Source organism: Arachis duranensis, chromosome 2, assembly GCF_000817695.3.
Source record: "Arachis duranensis cultivar V14167 chromosome 2, aradu.V14167.gnm2.J7QH, whole genome shotgun sequence".
In the NCBI taxonomy this organism is placed as follows: Eukaryota; Viridiplantae; Streptophyta; class Magnoliopsida; order Fabales; family Fabaceae; genus Arachis; species Arachis duranensis.
The window spans coordinates 11,867,920-11,886,199 of NC_029773.3; the positions used below are offsets into that span (position 1 = coordinate 11,867,920).

The following is an 18,280-nucleotide window of genomic DNA, read 5'->3' on the forward strand; positions in this document are numbered from 1 at the left end:
GCATAGAATATGGAAAATTTATCATTTTAAACAGAGAACAGAATCAAAGGATCGATGTCTTCATACAAGTTTAAATGTATGTTTTATTTGTTTTAATTTTATCATTATTTTTATTACAGTATAATTAAGATAAATTAAAATCAGTTAACATTATTTATATTTATATAACATATCTATATATTTATTATAAAATTTTATATTTATATTATTTTGATTTTTCTAATACTTATATATATCCTTATACATTATATCTTTGATTATATACTAAATAATACACAAAAATTTTTTGCATATTACTTTTATTTCTAAAATTGTATTAAGAACATAGGTTTTTTTCTCTATGAAAAATAGTTCATAGCCTTTTTTTTTTCCGGCAGTGTTCTTTGCTTTTGATTTTCGATCATTTCTCGACGCCTTGATTTGTCACCGCCCTTACTTCTCTCTTCGTCTCGTCGTCACGAGTTCAACGAGTCAAAAAACGCCGCCAGCAACCACCGGACATGTCTTCACGCGCCGCTTGAAGTTCGTTGTTCACTTCAGGTTCTTCCTTCTTCTAGACGCCTTCAGCACCGTTGGATCCACGCCCAGGATCAATGGTCCAGTAGCGTCCCATGTGTCACACAACGACGCTACACACGGACCCGTTTTCAACCTGCATCCCTCCAGGCCCAGCCCGACCCGTCTCCTGACCCGTGTGCCACATCCTCGTTGCGTCAGCATTGACGTGTTTTCCTTCTCCTCTCACGCGTCGCCACGTGTCCTTCTCTACTGATGTGGCTGCTGACGTGGTGGATAATGGGACCTTTTCTTAGGTTTTTTGGTGAGCTCTTTTCGATTTTATTCTCTGTTTTTTCAATTTTTGTCCCGATTTTGCAGTTTTTTCTCCTTTTGTCTTTGTTTCTGCTATTATGGAAAAATAAGATATTTTTCAGCCTATTCCTGTTATCCTTAATGATTCCAACTATGCTCATTGGGTTGAAGCTATGAGAGAATTTCTTAGAGGGCGAAAATTATCGCGCTATGTGACTGATGATGTTGTTTGTCCTATTAAGCCAACTATGACTGAAAAATCGAAAGATGAGACCTCTAAATCTAAGAAGGATATTGAGAAAGACTTTGCGGAGAAATTGAAAGATTGAGATAGTAAAAATCATCAGATTATCACTCGGTTTCACAACACTTCTACTCCAAGCATTCATTTACAGTTTGGGCGTTTTAAAACTATTAAAGAGGTATGCGATCATTTGGCAAAACAGTTTACTATTTTTGACCTCTCCTATCAGTACCAACTGCTAAAGAAGCTTCATAGCGTTAAGTAAGAATGTGGACAAGCAGATTTGATTTTCTTGCTCATATGAAAATTATTTGGGATCAATTGACCTCTTATAAGCATGTTCTTAAAGATTCCACTAATGCTACGGCATATGAAGAGTATGGTATTATATTGATTATGAAGAGTCTTTTACTCCTGTTGTTCGTGTCACATCTGTTTGTGCTCTTCTTGCCATTGCTGCAGTCAAAAAATGGTCTCTTAGTCAGATGGATGTGAAGATTGTATTTCTTAGTGGAGATTTAAAAAAGAAGGTCTATATGAAATCACCCCTAGGATATCCTTGTCTTTCTAAAAAAGTCTGTCACCTTCATAAGACACTTTATGGTCTTAAGCAAGCTCCACGTGAATAGTTTGCAAAGTTTAGCACCACTATGTGTAATCTCGGTTTCACTTGCATCCCTCATGAGAATGCTCTCTTTAATTATTCGTAAAAGTGAACGTAGAGTTATTCTTCTTCTTTTGTATATTGATGACATGGTCATTACTGGAGATTATGTTGATGGTATCTCTGATCTTAAAGCATCAATTTACCACACTTTTGAGATAAAGATCTTAGTTTTTTCAGTTATTTTCTTGGCCTAGAAGTCATATCCACAGATGACGATATCTATCTCTCTCAAGTTAAGTATGCTTCGGAATTTCTTGCTCCAGCTGGAATCACAGATAGTCGCACTGAGTCTACTCCTGTTGATCCTAATATTCAGTTTACTCTTATGGATGACACTGTTTTGGATAATCTACTCTTTATCGACAGTTAGTTGGAGGTCTCGTCTACTTGACTGTCACACGACAAGACATCGCCTATCCAGTTCATATTCTTAGCCAGTACTTGTCAGCTCCTCATACTACTCACTATGTGGCAGTTCTTCGCGTTCTTCACTACATCAAATACACTCTTTTTCATGGCCTTTATTTTTTTACCCATTCAACTTTAACCCTTCAAGCGTGCTCAGATACTGATTGAGCTTATGATTCCACTGATCGTCGTTCTACTACTGATTATTGTTTATTTCTTGGTGACTCTCTCATTTTCTGGCGAACCAAGAAGCAAACGTTCACTGCTCGATCAAGCACAGAAGTTGAATATTGTGCTCTCGTTGACACCACTGCTAAGGTTGTCTCGATTTGTTGGCTTTTCGAAGACTTAGGTGCTCCTCAGTCGTCCCCAACTGATTTTTTTGTGACAACTGCAATGCTATTCAGATTGTTTATAATGATGTTTTTTTATTACCGCACCAAATGTATTGAGATTAATTGTCATTTTGTCTGAAAACGTCTCTTTATTGATGTTGTTCGTCTCATAGTTGTTGGAACTCTAGATCAGACTGTTGATATCTTCCCAAAGGCTCATCATCTTATTCGTTTTCGGACTCTAGTATTCAAACTCAAGATGGTATCCTTAGCTTCCACTTGAGTTTGAAGAGGGATGTTAGAGTATAATTAGAATTAATTAAGATTAGTTAGTATCATTTATATTTATATAGCATATTTGTATATTTATTGTAGGATTTTATATTTTTATTACTTTAATTATTTTAGTATTTATATATATTCTTATACATTGTATCTTTGATTATATACCGAAAAATACACAAAATACTTTTTTTTTATATTACCCTATTATTTCTAACTGTTCTAAACTGAATTACTTAGTACGCAGTAGCACTAATTAGAATTTGATCCGTTCAATGTTGGAGTCATTCAGACCGTTGTTTCTTTTTTTTTTTTCTCCTTTTCTAACGTGTTAAGAAAAGGTGATTTATTTACAAATAAGGAACTATTATTATTATTATAATTATTATTATTATTATTATTAGTTCACATAAATCAACATAGATCGCTTGTCTTTTGATTGAAAGCGCTTCCTAGTCCAAACTGAGTTGATTTGATTTGTTCAATCTCATTTTCGCTATATAGTTTTCAACATGAAATTCAAATTCAAAATGCATTCAAAGTCAACCCAAAGAATTCTTCGAAACGAACCAAATAGCTAAGCTAGGAGAATATAATATAACATAAAACACCCTCTATAAATATGTACGTGTTTGTACTTTGTAGACACAAAACATCATCAAATCCATTATCTCATCAACTCTCACAAACTAACTCTCTACCATTATTATTCCTTGTACCTTTCAAATTCAAGACAACATATATATAACATCTATAAAGTACACTAATTATTGTGTTACATATATTTTTTTTCCCCTTTGAAACCTGCTTATTCAATTCACATATAGAAGCATTATTTCTTGATAAGAATTTTTCCATTTTAAAATCTTGAACCAAGTACCCAACACATTTGTTAGGAAGTGTTCCATTTTCAAGAGAAATTAATTAAATATAATGTCTCTTTCTAGCAGTTGTTATTATAGGAGGATCCTCTTGATAGCCATTGTGATTATGTTGGTAATTTTGGTTACAACCCCTAAATTTGGAGAAGCATGGAGGCCATTAAAAGAAGATGGGAGTTTGATTCAAATGCTTCAAAAAGGATCTCCAAACCCATCAAAGGGTGATCCTACTAGTGGCTAATAATAAGCCTTGAAATAATGGACAAGGACATGCATTCATGTTAAGAAGAAGCAAATTAATCTTTCAATTGATTATTGTTTAAATTAATTATTAGGTATTAAAAATAGGAGTAATCATTTTTTGATTTTTTTTGTTTCCATTTACTTGCTGGGAGTGGAAATATTGTTAAATAATTAACATACGTGCATATTCAATTTTAGGAAATCAATAAAGAAGTTGTATATTTAACATTCTTTTATTTAAAAGTAAAGTATCATTTTTCTCTTCAATATCTGGATAAGTCCTAAAGTTATTTTTAACACTTAAATCGTCCTATTTAAAGACCTAACGTTTCAAAATTGACTCAATATTATCCTGCCGTTAGGAATTTGTTAATGGAATTGACGGCGGGATAAAATTGAGACAATTTTAAAACGTTAGGGACTTAAATAAGACGAAAACATTGGAACAAAAACGATACATAGAAATAAATTTTAATTTTATCCTTTACTAATATCAATCTTTTACGGTACATAGTTATTTAATTATTTGTTAATCACGTCTAAGTAAATTATACTTAATCACATTACTTTGATTCTAAATAAATTTATTTTTTTATAATTTTATTCTTAAAGATTTTTACTCATCATGAAATATTTGTAGAATGACTAGAATCACATTACTTTGTTGTATGTGCATCATTTTTTCCTCACAAATTTTTGTACTAGTCATTCTACAAATATTTTATGATGAGTACAAATTTTAAAGAGTAAAATTATAAAAAAAATAAATTTATTTAGAACAAAAATAATGTGATTAAGTATAATTTACTTAGATGTGATTAAAAATAATTGAATAACTATGTATTGTAAAAATTGATATTATTGAAAGATAAAATTAAAATTTATTTCTTTGTATCATTTTTGTCCCCACTATTTAAGTCCCTAACGTTTTAAAACTGCCTCATTTTTGTCCCGTCGTCAATTCTGTTAACAGATCCCTAACGGTATGACAACATTGAGTCAATTTTAAAACGTTAGAAACTTAAATAGGACGATTTAAACGTTAGAGACAACTTTAAAACTTACCCAAAACGATACTTTACTCTTTATTTAATAATATCGCATCATCTTACTTTCAATTTTTATGCTTATATGTACTCATTATAAGCAAATTTTACTTGCAACAAATTCCTGAATAATGTTCGATTTAGTGATCATAATTGAAAAAAAAAATTCATCGTTAGATTCTTAATCGTTATGTAAAACACCAATCTAATTGATTGCAAAAATGTCACTAATAATTAGTGACACTAATTTTTAAGTAACGACGACTTAAGCTATTATTATGTATCAAAGTAATAAAAATAAAGTTAATTGAAGAAAAAAAAACTAATTTTAGATCAGACATATTTTTTTATTATATTGATTAAATTGAACTAATAAACTAATTTTTTATTTTAAATTATAAAAATTAAATCTTAAATGATAGTTTTAAATGGAAAAAAAATAAATAATTTTTTGAAAAAAATTAATTAATATTAATTATTTAAAAATTAATTTATGTAAAATACTAAATAATTTTTGAAACAAAATTAATTAGTATTAATTATTTAAAAATTAATTTCTATACTTATTAACATTAAATATAAAAGTAAAAATGGGCTATACAACCATCATTTTACCATTTTAATTCCAAAATAATTTTTGGCCACATAGCCTTTGAAGGAGAGAACTGTTATTTTGGCCTAACCTCAATTTTTAAAAACAAACACTTGAACCCTCCATGTAACACTCTACCATACAGAGCTTTACGCCTAGGTCGTAAATCAATGGTGGTGAGGCATCACGACTTCTAAAAACAAAATACATACGTATATAATAGAAATAATTTGATATACTAGGAGCCCGNATATATATATATTTGATTCAAAAAGTATACATAACAACACTAGTCTTAACTTGCGAAGATAAGGCTGACTAGTTAATATAATACAACATGAAAGTAGGACTAAAAACCGTAAACATAAATCCTGTTTCTCCATAACCAACCTCTAAGAGGGATATACAAGTTATAAAATACAGTAGTGGAGAATATTTAAAATATCTAAGCGAAAGTAAAATTCCCAAAAGACAATATTCGCTTCTTGAAAGCAAATTCTGCACGCTCAACAAGGTGCATCACGTCCAATACCTGTAAGATGAAAATTTCCAAAACGGGTGAGAACATCATCCCTTTCGGGGTTCTCAGCAGGGGTAACAGTTCCAAAACAGAGACGATGTAAAGAATATACGAAACCTCTAGACAATCCGAACACTTCAACAACAAAGAAATTTAAGCCTAGAAATATACTAAACCAGAAAACAGTAAGGTATGCTAGACTAACTAACTGCACTCATGCACCTTTGATTTTCATTCGACTTTTCTCTCTCCAATAAACCTCAAGTTCTTAAACTATCTCTTATTAGTTCTCTCACCTTTCACTTATCATATTTCTTTCAGTCTCAAGTTCACCCCATATAATCTCAACTTCTATATATACAAGGTCTCAAAATAGAACAATAACAGCAAACACAAATAATGAAGTTCAAGCACAACAAGATTCAATTACAATAATTATAACAAATAGCAGTTAAACAATAATAATCACATAGGCAAACCACATGTACAATAAACACACCCAATCAATATTACATAGATGCAAATGATGCATGCATATCCTACTGGCCATGAGCTCACGCGTCGGTTATGTTGCTATACCCGACTCGGATAAGTGGGATTAAACCACCATCCTTATCCGTAGGTTCCATAAACAAGCGGAATTAAACTATCATCCTTAAACTACCGTCGTTGCCTCCACAGTAAGTGAAATTAAACCACCATCCTTACTGGGCACCTCGAACAAGCGGGATTACACCACCATCCTTGCTCGGGTAGCATTCACAAATCAATCAATCTACAAGCAGGATTAAATCACCGCCCTTGCCCAACATAAAACAGTATGCAAGCGGGATCACACCACTGTCCTTGCTAAACAATTCACTCATACGTGAGCGGAATAGAACCTTCGTCCTCACTGCAGGCGGGATAAAACCACCATCCCTGCATATGCACAATAACCACGACAAGCGGGATCAAACCACCATCCTTGCTGGGACAAAACTCTTTCAATAAACCAAGTCCCTGGGATATAGTGCCCGACTCACTTTTAATCTCATCATAGTCACTCTCATTCTCAACATCACCAGCCTTTTATCAGCAATTGTTACAACAATATACTCTAAAAAATATTTGATAATAGTATAAAAATCAATTCTTAAATCTCATACCCAAGGTAGTCACCAAAACAATCATCAGTAGCCAAATTACAATCTTATTTTTAAATTATCAAACGAACTCGAAATTGCACAAACTTTATATCCATATGACCATTTCAGATTAAGCTTTCTATTAAACTAAAAATCATAATTTTTCACTTACTCTAGCTTCGAGAATAGAAGAAAAACCGTGACTGCTCTGCAGTGCTTAAAAATCAGAAAATAGCAGCAGCATGTGATATTCAAAATTCATATAAAATCCAACTTAAATCCAATGACCTTAAAAATTAACATGCTTCAACTTCACTCATTCAGGTTTCTTTTTCAATTGGTTCCAGATCAATACCATTTTTAATGAGAAAATTATGTAACTTGGAAGTTGAGTAATTTTCTGCATAATTCTCTTTTAAAAGCCATTGAGCATATCATCTTCCAAGTCCCATAATTCACTCAGTAAAATATGGACAGCCCTGAAATTTAAATTACATATACTAAACATAATTAATTTTCACCTCCAATTGGTTGTATCTCAATACCAATCCAAAATTAAAAGTTATAAACTTTCAAAGTTACTGATTTAAGAAAACAGAATCTGCCTTTTACTACATAATGCGTCATATTTCAAAATTTCATATCTTTAAAACTACAATTCTAAAAATTCTAAATTTTTATAAAATTAAAGTATTAGGACCAGAGTTTCATTTAAAATTGATTTCATTTCAAAATTAAAACTAGAGAATTTCTAATAGAAAAAACAAGTTGCTACTGTGTTAAGCATTCTGCAGAAAAATCAGATTTAACAACCACACTTCAAAAATTTACCATAAATCATAAACTTAACGAAAATGTCTCAAATTCACCACTCCAGCTCCTTATATTCCCAAGCTTAATCCAGACTTGGTCCCATGCAATTTCGATAATTACAAAATTAGTTATAGATTTTCAAAGTTTCTCACTTCGTTTAAAATAATGCAGAAAATCAAATCCCACGATTTAACTTTGAAAAATCATAACTAATATTCCAGTTAATACAAAACCTTCAATATTGAATCTTAACAATCATACTTATTATAATTTACTTAGCTCTTAATTTCTTATCATTTCAAACACTATTGAGTTATTGGTTCACTTTCAAAATTGCCGTTTGACTTCAAAACTCAGATTTTCAGCAAGTAGTTCAACATTTTAAGATTCAATCCTTCAAATATTCTCTAAACTCAATTCCAATCAACCACCAAGTCCACCACCATTACAATAATTCACACCGATTACCTTCACTTACCTCATAGGGGTTTCCTTACTCTATTACGGCCTCCGGCCTAATTTCCAAATCAATTAACAATAAAATCAATAAATGCCATTCACTTCATAATGTCACAATAATTCTTAATCAATACGCACATACATATAGCCATTCACTATCCACAACAACAACCAATTTCAATCCACACCTATCCTAGGGTCAACTAACCTAGGCATTCACATAACTTTACATAATGCCTACTCGAAACTCAAACCCGTACCTTGAATGTCAGCGGTTCCAACCCTTGAAGCATTGCCTAGCTCAATCTCCAAGGTCCACCCCATCCAAATTGGCCAATCAAAATTCTACTTCACATCAAATTCAGCCCCAACAATTCTCTATTCCATATAATCTAGTCACAACAATATATCTCAACATTTATTCTAGGGTTCATACATAAAATTGGGGACAATAAAGAGAGTTAAGCTTCCTTACCTTAACCCACACAAAATATAGATGGAACCCACTAGGAATTCATGCTAGAGCATCCCTAAACAACCAAAATCACAAAAATTCAATAATCCCAAAACCAAAAACGTGAATCTATAAGGAACAGAAAACTGGGCAAAAAACTGAGAGTTCCTTACCACAAATCTTAGATAGAATTGAAGAGAATGAGAAGAGCTATGCGTGGCCGCAAACGATGCGTTAATCGGAACTCCGAATAAAAAATTATGATCAAAGGAAGATTGAGTTGATTTTGGAACAAGGGTTTCAAACTTTCCCCCTTTTCCTTGTTGTGTTCTAAGTATTTTGGCAGCAAGGAAGGCTATTGCCTTCACTTATGTATTATTGGGTTGGGCCTTGGCCCAACATGGGTCTGGTTGACCCGATTTGGCCCGTTCGGCCCAATTTTGGACTGATTTCTCTAAAATTGGTGTAAAATTCTCATTTTAATTTTCTCTATCATATTAAATGATAAAAATCTCATTTCTCATTTTCTAGAATATATTTTAATTTATGGATTAATTAATTATTAATTAACTGGATTTTACACTCCCAAAATTAAGACTTTTATGAAAACTTGTTTTAAGTAATTTTTTTAAATTAAAAAATATATTTAAATATTTCATATAAAAATATTTTTTATCTAATAATTATATTTGAATAAAATAATATAAAATTATTTTTATTATAAATATTAAAATATTTTTAGATAAAAAATATTTAAAAAATATAAATTATAATTTTTAATAGAGATACTTGTTTAATACTTTTACTTTTATAATTAAAATTTTGTCAAATATATTTTTTAAAAAAACTTTTTCTACCCGTTTAATGACACCAAAAACAAATTTTTAAACTTCTCAGTCCCTCACCAATCCGTTACCTCCCAGTGCGCCGTCAGCTCATCGTCGCCATAGCCGTGGCCGTCGCCACACCATCTTCTCAGACACAGAATCAGTTGCCAGTTACCCGCCGTTCCTTTTTCTCATACGGCAGAACCGGTTGCACAAAGTTGCCGCTCCTTCACCAATCACCAATTAATCGCCGCGCCGTCACTCTTCTGTCGCCTCTTTGCTATGCTTCCTTTCTATCATTGGCGCCATTTCTAGTAAGTGTGTTTTCCCTTTTTTGTGTGTGTGTGTGATTTTGAGCTCTGAAAAACAGAGTTCATGTGAAATGTGTGTTGTTTTTTTCTGATTATATTGTTATACATAGAGTACTTAGTTTTTTTTAATTTTCAGAGTACATAAGATAGTAATTTAATAAAATTTTTAAATTGAGTTTTAGGATTAGAGAGGAGTTGTGGAGAATAAGGCATTGCAATAGAACGATAAGAATTTAATTTTTGTTTTTTATTAAAAATAAATTACCTATTTTTGGTTATTGTACTTTATCTATTGGTCTATGATGTTGAACAATGAGACTCTTATTTGTTGTGGTGTCTCTAGTTGAATAAGTTGAAAACTAGGAAATATAGACCATCCTGTTTTTTCTTTTAAATTATTGTAAGGTCGAAACTCAGATGCAGTCGACTTCACGTGAAGTTGATACCTGAGAGTTGTTAGATGATTTGATTGATTTAACTAAATTTTCATTTAACGACACTCAAATATCAACTTCACATGAAGTCGACTTCACCTGAGTTTTCACTTTATTGTAAATGAATCGCGACAATGATGATGGTAATGGACTAACGGTGATGATTATGGTGACGATGATGTGGTGTGAAGAAGAAACGATGACGTTTTGCTTATTATGCAAGGGCCTATTAGTCTCGAAAAGACAAACCATTTTGTTTAAATGCTCATTCCATCTTTTGACCATTTTGTTAACAGCAATGTTCTGAAAACTGGACTGGATCAATCGGTCGAACCGATTCAATTTAGAACGGTAAAAAGATCCCGTCTGGCCGAACCAGAAGCCGTCCGATCTGACCGAACTGAAAGCCGGAAGGTTTGCAGAAAACGACGTCGTTTCCTTTTTTGAAAGGGAAAAGATTGCATGCGTTATCCACTTATCCCCCCTCTCCAACTCCTTCCTTCAGCAAATGCCCCACCAATCGTTGTCGCTGTCTGTCAGAGTGAGAGACTGTTGCCGCCGTCCGTCGCACTCAAGAACTACCGTCTTCGTGCTCTCGGGCCTCTCGCTGGATCCTCCGCGTCGTGTGCTCGCATTTCGCCTCTCTCCTCTGTGCTCGGCTGCTCGCGCCTCCCTCCGCCAGTGAGTGCTCCAGCTGTGCGCGTTGGTTGTTGCTCGTCGTCCGTGGTTGTCTCTGCTCGATTCTGCCTCCCAGTGTCACTCGAGTCTCGTCTCGGTCACTGGCATCTCGTGGTTCGTCTGTCTCGTCGCCGGCGGCAGAAGCAACTCGTGGGGTTGTCTCTTGCTTCGTCGCCTTCCGTGGGGTGGTAGCCGACTCGCCGTCAACCATTGGTGAGTCCCTGCACCATCGCTTCCTGTTCTCTCTTTTCCAGATTTCCCTTCTCCCTGTATTTTTGCATGTTGCTGAATTGCTAATCAATAAATTTGCCTTGTTGCTGATCTAAATGTTGCTGTAAATCGGGACTTTACTAAGATTTGTTAAATTCGTTGCTGTAACTTGAATTTGTTGCTGACCAGTCACAGAATCATAACAGAATGCTCAGTCAGTGTTTGGTTGATTGGCTTTGCTCACTGATTGTATTTGATGATAGATTTTAAATTGATAACTTCTAAATTTTAAATTTGCACTGCCCATGTTACTGATTCACTGTTCCTTCAGTGATTTTTGTTGTTGTTAATCATTGTGATGAGCTTTGTTAAAATTGGGTTGAAAAATGTTAATCTTTCTTCATTTTTAATTGTTCTTAACTTCTGTTCTTATTAAAAAATTGCAATTGGCGATCTTTTGATTTATTATATGCTTCATGTTTTTAATTTTACTCTGCTTCTAGGCTTTGAAATCAGTTTATGATAACTGTGATGTAATTATTTAGTTGGATAACTGATGTAATTATCGAGTTCAAGAGATTGAGTTTTTTCGTTCTCATTATTAGTAAGACATGGATAGTTTAGAATTTTCTATTTCTTTCCCTTACTTCTGAAGTTCGTTATTTCAAAAGGTTCAGTGTTGGCTTCAACTTTCAAATTGGAATTGGGAGCTGGTGAAGATAATAACATCTTCTGGAAATGAGTCTGTTGTTTCACTGCCTGATGTGAAAGTAAGATATGATCTAGAATTACGATAGTACACAGTGATGTTTGTTCCATTTGGCTGGACTTAGTGAGACAACTGGGCGATGTCAGCTGTCACCATTTGTTAACCGGTTCCAGGGACTAAATTGTATAACACTATAACATCTTTGATGGTCAGGGGACCGATCTGACATTTCCATATCGTTGAAAGAGGTTTAGTCATTTGAAAAAATGGTGAGAGAATGGAATGTGTATTTACTCTTGATATTAAAAGGTTTTTTTGTTCGCAAACCTGTTAAAGTTAAAACAAGTTTTTTGTTTGTAAAATGGTTTAAACTGTAACATTTTTCTGTGGTTAACTACATTAGGGAAAACCGGAAAACAAAAGAAATTACAATCTTGTTGAGCCACAAGATGCATGGTGATGCTGCACCTGTTTGAGCCATGCTACCAATAGCAACTGCATTGCACCCAAACACCCAAAGCTTTGAACAACACTACCGGAACCTTTGCAACACGCTCTTGTCCCTCACCCATTCTCGCTCCCTTCCAAAGGGGCTTCAGCTCCACGGCCATATCCTCAAGACTGGCCTCAACTCCGTTCCTTTCCTCTCCCATCACCTTATTAACTTCTACTCGAAAACTTGCCTCCCCCACTTCTCCCACAAAGTGTTTGACGAAAGTCCCCATAGAACCCTCAGCACATGGAGTTCCTTAATCTCTTCTTTCGCCCAAAATGAACTCCCATTGCTTGCTCTACACTCATTTCGCCGCATGATCCTTAATGGGGTCCGTCCAAATGACCACACTTTCCCCAGTGCCACCAAGTCATGCGCCATATTGGGCAATCCCCACGTCGGGGAATCAGTGCATTGTCTCGCCCTCAAGACTGGGTATGTGGTTGATGTGTTTGTTGGTAATTCCATTGTTGATATGTATGCCAAGTGTGGCAAAATTTGGTGTGCGAGGAAGGTTTTTGATGAAATGCCCGAACGAAATGTTGTTTCTTGGAGTGGGATGATATCTGGGTACGTGCAGATGGGTGAGGATGAAGAGGCTCTGGGATTGTTTAAGAGGGTGATGGCTGACGCAGATGTTGGGGTTAATGATTTTACTTTGTCTAGTGTTTTGAGGGTTTGTGGAGGATCCACATTGCTTGAGTTGGGGAAGCAAGTACATGGATTGTGCTTTAAGACGAGCTTTGATTCATCGAGTTTTGTGGGGAGTTCATTGATTTCTTTGTACTCTAAGTGTGGGGTTGTGGAAGGAGCTTACTGGTTTTTGAGGAGGTGAAGGATAGAAACCTTGTCATATTGACTGCAATGCTGGTTGCATGTGCTCAGCATGCCCATACGAGTAAAACATTTGAGCTCTTCAAAGAGATGGAGAGTGTTGGGACGAAGCCTAATTTCATAACCTTTTTGTGCATGCTCTATGCTTGTAGCCACACTGGGTTTGTTGAGGAGGGACAGTATTACTTTGAGATGATGAGAGGCTATGGCATTGAACCAGGGGTACAACATTATTGCACAATGGTGGATTTGCTTGGCCGGGCAGGGAAGTTGCAGGAAGCAGTTCAGGTGGTTCAAGAGATGCCTATGCCACTAACAGAATCTGTCTGGGGAGCTTTGTTGACGGGGTGTAGAATACACAGGAACAATGAATTGGCATCATATGTGGCTGATAGAGTTTTTGAATTAGGTTCATTGAGCACAGGCGTTCATGTATTGCTCATTAATGCTTATGCTGCTGCTGGTAGATGGGAGGAAGCGGCAAGGGCAAGGAAGATGCTGAGGGATCGAGGAATAAAGAAGGAAACTGGTTTGAGTTGGGTGGAGGAAGGGAATAAAGTTCACACGTTTGTTGCCAGGGATAGGTCTCATGCAAAGACCACGAAAATCTATAAGAAGTTGGAGGAGTTAGGAGAAGAAATGGAGAAGGCTGGTTATGTTGCAGACACATCTTTTGTGCTGAAAGAGGTGGGAGGCGAAGAGAAGAATGAGACTATAAGGTATCATAGTGAAAGGTTGGCCATAGCATTTGGCCTCATTACTTTCCTGAAGGAGTGACCAATCAGAGTGATGAAGAATCTGCATGTCTGTGGCGATTGCCACACTGCAATCAAGTTCATTAGCAAGTGCACTGGGAGGTTGATCATTGTGAGGGACAATAACAGGTTCCACCGGTTTGAGGATGGGAAATGCACTTGTGGAGATTATTGGTGATCATAATGATGCTGAATGACATTAGACTACTGATAACAAAGTTGGAGCAGTTCATGACTATAATACATCGTTCTTGAAGAACTGTTTTGTCTTTTGAACATTCTTGTCCTTTAGTGGTAAGTTTCCTCTTTGCTTGGGAACGTTACCATCTAGCTTGGTTCCAAAGGATCTATGTAGCAGCGTCTAGCAGTTTCCGGTTTTTGGTTGCATGGAGTCATGGACAAGGCATTTTTCTTTAAGCAATTGTATGCTGTAGATTGATCAAATGTTTCTTTTACTATTATTATTCTTAGTTTCTTACTCCTCAATTTTGTCGATCAGATTCATAAATTCACTTAAGATTAATATATTACTCTGCCATTTCAATATTTTACAGCTTCTTTAGCAATTATTATCAATTGTCTTAGTAATCAACAAAAAGTTTTGGCATAAATTAATCATTCAACTACTCATGCAATTACCTTTACATAGCATATTATTTGCATCCTTATTCAACTACTCATGTACTTCTCTCTTCTGTGATACAGAGCAGTGGATAGTGGATACTCAGGTATGATATTCAGGCTTCCACACCCTTGTTAGTCTAGCTACTTTCTGATTTCATTCCACATAATTGTTTTTCAGTTTCTTCAATAATGGTTCATGAATTATTGATTCTGGTACCATAGGAACACATAACTTCTTTACTAAAATGTTTTCACACTTATCATAAAATATCCAGTTTATTTTCATCTTCCAAATAATAGTGATGGAAACAGGTTTGGCTTGGTTTATAGGAGGAAAGGTAAGGAGTTGATGGGCTGATTTTTCACTGCTTAATTCCTAATTGTTGCGGAATGGCTGTTTTTTTGTCCTTTTAAGCTAGTTTAGCAGGTTTAGGAGCAGTAGTGCTAGGCCTAGCTGCTGCCTATAAAAGCTAGGGGTTAGTTTTTTGTTAGAAAATTCTGTAAAAATGTTAGTTCAGGAGAGGAAAATTCTGTATAAGGGATTGTGATTTATAATCCCTAGTTCATCAATAAAATCCCCTAATTTTGCTAGTTCCTTGATCCTATCAAATTGTCATGTTAATCATGGTGCTGTTGCTTTCTCACAATCTGACCTAAACTCATTCTCATGTCATTCATGTTATTCTCATTTTAAAGTTAATATTCATGTTATCTCCACTCTGCCTTGTCAATTACTATTTTCGGATGTATTTTGCAAATTACAGGACGCGAGATTGTTGAGGACAATTGGTTTGGCTAAACAAAAGGAAGGATTATATTATCTCATTGTGAATGCTATGAAGGACAAACCCACAACCACATTTTAGGTCCCAACTTATTAAATAATGCCATTACCACACCAATGACAAACAAAAATATATGGTATGATAGGTTAAGACATTTATCTGGAAAACGTTTGAACTATACTTTATGAGCAATTTCCATTCATCTCTAGTCAAAATGTGGAACCTTGGGATGTTTATCACCTAGCAAAGTAAAAGAAATTGCTTTTTTCCCGAGTGTTACTAATGCTTTCCAAATTTTCTATTTAATTCATTTGGACATATAGGGTCCTTTTCCTTTTCCCCAGAATTTTCATTTATGGCTATAGGTATTTTTTTTAGCAGTTGTTGAATGATTTTAGTAGATACACTTTGTTAACTTTGTTAGAATCAAAAGCGGATTTTCTTATTAATGTTCAAAATTTTTATATATTTCATCATTTTAAACTTTTATGTACAATAACTATCATGCTTCTCATTGTTATTGTGTGTTACAGCAACATTTCAGGTTCTAGCGGTAGAAAAGAGCAAAAGATGTACAATGCATGGCGTGTTGGAAGCGTTTCCGCAAAATGTTTGTCGACATTCGCAACGAGGGATCTCCAATTGATTGTGATAGAACCAGCACTAGCAGAATGGGTAAGTTTTATTGCTGCACAAGAATTTCCAATTAGCACTCCCTAGAAGATTCTACACAGTTGGAACTACCAACTTAGGGAGAGGGATTCTCTCCAGTTTCTAACAGAATTCATAACAGAAAATGCACAGTAAACTAAAATAACTATAACCTAGCTATTTATAGGTAGTGAGTAATAGAGTCTAACAATCTATCAGCCAGTTGGACCATGCTAACAACTTCTAAAACTGCCACTTAAACTGCTTACCTCTCCTTTTGTAACACAGTCCAAACCTGTTAGCAGTAGGCGTTTTTCTATCAGATTGGATTTTCGATGAAATTCTTGCACAACTTAGGGAGTATTGGGCATTGGAGGAATATGGAGAGACGATGTCCAAGTCCAACACAGAAGAATCGTTGCACACTTGCAGCTCCACTATATATGTGGTCACGACCAAAATATGGTACGTAACATATAATTAATCAGTCGTAGACATTGTGTTCATCTATATAAGACGTGTATGGTTTTTGGTTTTTGATTTGATATCAAATGACTTCAATTCTCTTGTTATGTGGGGAGAGCGAGCTCTTTGAGAGGGCTCATACCAAGGGGGAGGACCGTAGCAAGTGGGTTAATAGGTCCTCCGAGGAGACACACGTTTAATATCTCATGTTTTACATTAACTATATATAACTATCTATCTAGCTAATACTTTTATGTTTTTTCTATATATGTCAGGACCGCTTTGAGGAGAACATGGTGAAAGCCACCGACCGTGCCACACAAATTGCTGCAACATAGATTCGCCCTCCATTTGAGAGGAGGTGGGGACACAGACGGTTGTTAGACGCAACTGTGGGAGGGTGTATATAGTCGGATGAGTCAACACAACTACTACACCAGGATTCTATGATGCAGCTGGGACACCAGATGACCTATACATCGCCAATGAACCAGAAGATCTGAGGATCATATTAGCCTACACAAGGAGATGAGTTAGCAATTGGAGCAGCACAGGACGAGGTATGAAAAGATGGATACCATCAAGAGCCGAGCTTTGGTTCTCTTTTTCTTTGCCAAATGGTGCGTGACATGCTTCAGGTTGCAAAGGAGTAGCGCTCAGCTCTTGGCAAGAGCTGAGCTTGCTCTTTGTCTCTTGTGAAGCTCCAAATTCGACACCCAGGGAGAGCTAATGCTGGTCATTTCTCTTGGCAAAAAAGTGGCGCCTAATGCCTAGCTTCCTTGATGTCCTTGGTTCGAATCTTGGTGAGTGAAAACAAGCCAACTTTAGCTTGTTTTTCTTGTGAGTTAGCGCTGCCCCTCCCCTTGGTCTTGAGTTCAAAACTTGTGGAGTGCATTGGCAAACTTTTCTTCTTTGAATTTCTTTGAAGCAAGCCCGAAAAAGCTTTTGGGAAAGTTCTTGGCAAGAGCTGAGCTTTGAAGTTTGCCTTGCTTCCTCCTTTAATGTAAGGTTCGGTTCTTGTGGAGAGCCTAACTCTCCCTTTTTCTTGGCCTTGCCTTTGAAGTAAAGCTCTTGACAAGAGCTCTAGGCTCTTGGCAAGAGCTTTGTGTTCTTGCTCATTGTGTTGAGCCACACTTTTCTTTTTTTGGGCTACGCTTTTCTTCCTTAGGCCACGCCTTTCTTATTTCCTTTGAGCACGCTCCTTAGGCCACGCTTTTTTTTTTCTTCACCTACAAGTAATCAAAACAACCAATCAAAGTATCACAAAAGTCACAAAGTTTAAAATTCATTTAAAAACCAATTAATTTTAGCTTAAGTCTCATGATTTTGTGTCAATTAAAGGGTGGTTGATTGATTCAATAAAATCATACAATTCTATTCTAATTTACTTACTTACAATGCAAGAAAGTGCATAAAATCTAATGAAACAAGTAAAAAAAATGCTTGCAAAGCTAGCATATGATGACTTGTCATCACAACACCAAACTTAAATCTTGCTTGTCCCTAAGTAAGCATCAAACATAAGAGGGAATGAAATGAAACAGAGAAGTGTGCATATCCTTATTGAGCATATAGTTGAACTTGGTTCATGGGGTTTTTATGCAGACAATGGTGGCTCATTTA

The 18,280-nt window shown here is 35.3% G+C and overlaps 1 pseudogene; it reads left to right on the top strand.

Annotated features, from left to right (window-relative positions):
• Positions 1-10,945: 10,945 nt before the first annotated feature.
• Positions 10,946-17,690, top strand: LOC107473539 (putative pentatricopeptide repeat-containing protein At5g52630; annotated as a pseudogene).
• The last annotated feature ends 590 nt before the right edge of the window (positions 17,691-18,280 follow it).